Genomic DNA, 2,500 nt, shown 5'->3' with positions numbered 1-2,500 from the left:
CGTTTTTGGGCTGTTTTGGCCTGTTTTTGGTCCGTTCTTGCGTGGTGCGGTGACCGTCGTGAGCGGAGCAAAACGTCAGCCATCTCAGCACCCTGGAACCCCCCGGGTGGCACAGGGCTGGATGGGGCTTTCGTATATAGCAGGGACGGTGCTGCCTCTCGCTTCGCTCGCTGTCCGCCGCTCGCCGCTCGCTCGCGCAGCCAAAAATGGCCAGTTTTGGCCCGTTTTTGGGCCGTTTTGGCCAGTTTTTGGCCTGTTCTTGCATTGCGCGGTGACCGTCGAGAGCGGAGCAAAACGTCAGCCATCTCAGCACCCTGGAACCCCCCGGGTGGCACAGGGCTGGATGGGGCTTTCGTATAGCAGGGACGGTGCTGCCTCTCGCTTCGCTCGCTGTCCGCCGCTCGCCGCTCGCTCGTGCAGCCAAAAATGGCCAGTTTTGGCCCGTTTTTGGGCCGTTTTGGCCAGTTTTTGGCCTGTTCTTGCATTGCGCGGTGACCGTCGAGAGCGGAGCAAAACGTCAGCCATCTCAGCACCCTGGAACCCCCCGGGTGGCACAGGGCTGGATGGGGCTTTCGTATAGCAGGGACGGTGCTGCCTCTCGCTTCGCTCGCTGTCCGCCGCTCGCCGCTCGCTCGTGCAGCCAAAAATGGCCAGTTTTGGCCCGTTTTTGGGCCGTTTTGGCCAGTTTTTGGCCTGTTCTTGCATTGCGCGGTGACCGTCGAGAGCGGAGCAAAACGTCAGCCATCTCAGCACCCTGGAACCCCCCGGGTGGCACAGGGCTGGATGGGGCTTTCGTATAGCAGGGACGGTGCTGCCTCTCGCTTCGCTCGCTGTTCGCCGCTCACCGCTCGCTCGCTCAGCCAAAAATGGCCAGTTTTGGCCCGTTTTTGGGCTGTTTTGGCCTGTTTTTGGTCCGTTCTTGCGTGGTGCGGTGACCGTCGTGAGCGGAGCAAAACGTCAGCCATCTCAGCACCCTGGAACCCCCCGGGTGGCACAGGGCTGGATGGGGCTTTCGTATATAGCAGGGACGGTGCTGCCTCTCGCTTCGCTCGCTGTCCGCCGCTCGCCGCTCGCTCGCGCAGCCAAAAATGGCCAGTTTTGGCCCGTTTTTGGGCCGTTTTGGCCAGTTTTTGGCCTGTTCTTGCATTGCGCGGTGACCGTCGAGAGCGGAGCAAAACGTCAGCCATCTCAGCACCCTGGAACCCCCCGGGTGGCACAGGGCTGGATGGGGCTTTCGTATAGCAGGGACGGTGCTGCCTCTCGCTTCGCTCGCTGTCCGCCGCTCGCCGCTCGCTCGTGCAGCCAAAAATGGCCAGTTTTGGCCCGTTTTTGGGCCGTTTTGGCCAGTTTTTGGCCTGTTCTTGCATTGCGCGGTGACCGTCGAGAGCGGAGCAAAACGTCAGCCATCTCAGCACCCTGGAACCCCCCGGGTGGCACAGGGCTGGATGGGGCTTTCGTATAGCAGGGACGGTGCTGCCTCTCGCTTCGCTCGCTGTCCGCCGCTCGCCGCTCGCTCGTGCAGCCAAAAATGGCCAGTTTTGGCCCGTTTTTGGGCCGTTTTGGCCAGTTTTTGGCCTGTTCTTGCATTGCGCGGTGACCGTCGAGAGCGGAGCAAAACGTCAGCCATCTCAGCACCCTGGAACCCCCCGGGTGGCACAGGGCTGGATGGGGCTTTCGTATAGCAGGGACGGTGCTGCCTCTCGCTTCGCTCGCTGTCCGCCGCTCGCCGCTCGCTCGTGCAGCCAAAAATGGCCAGTTTTGGCCCGTTTTTGGGCCGTTTTGGCCAGTTTTTGGCCTGTTCTTGCATTGCGCGGTGACCGTCGAGAGCGGAGCAAAACGTCAGCCATCTCAGCACCCTGGAACCCCCCGGGTGGCACAGGGCTGGATGGGGCTTTCGTATAGCAGGGACGGTGCTGCCTCTCGCTTCGCTCGCTGTCCGCCGCTCGCCGCTCGCTCGTGCAGCCAAAAATGGCCAGTTTTGGCCCGTTTTTGGGCCGTTTTGGCCAGTTTTTGGCCTGTTCTTGCATTGCGCGGTGACCGTCGAGAGCGGAGCAAAACGTCAGCCATCTCAGCACCCTGGAACCCCCCGGGTGGCACAGGGCTGGATGGGGCTTTCGTATAGCAGGGACGGTGCTGCCTCTCGCTTCGCTCGCTGTCCGCCGCTCGCCGCTCGCTCGTGCAGCCAAAAATGGCCAGTTTTGGCCCGTTTTTGGGCCGTTTTGGCCAGTTTTTGGCCTGTTCTTGCATTGCGCGGTGACCGTCGAGAGCGGAGCAAAACGTCAGCCATCTCAGCACCCTGGAACCCCCCGGGTGGCACAGGGCTGGATGGGGCTTTCGTATAGCAGGGACGGTGCTGCCTCTCGCTTCGCTCGCTGTCCGCCGCTCGCCGCTCGCTCGCGCAGCCAAAAATGGCCAGTTTTGGCCCGTTTTTGGGCCGTTTTGGCCAGTTTTTGGCCTGTTCTTGCATTGCGCGGTGACCGTCGAGAGCGGAGCAAAACGT

This window comes from Musa acuminata, unplaced genomic scaffold, assembly GCF_036884655.1.
Source record: "Musa acuminata AAA Group cultivar baxijiao unplaced genomic scaffold, Cavendish_Baxijiao_AAA HiC_scaffold_78, whole genome shotgun sequence".
In the NCBI taxonomy this organism is placed as follows: Eukaryota; Viridiplantae; Streptophyta; class Magnoliopsida; order Zingiberales; family Musaceae; genus Musa; species Musa acuminata.
This window is presented reverse-complemented; position numbering follows the sequence as displayed.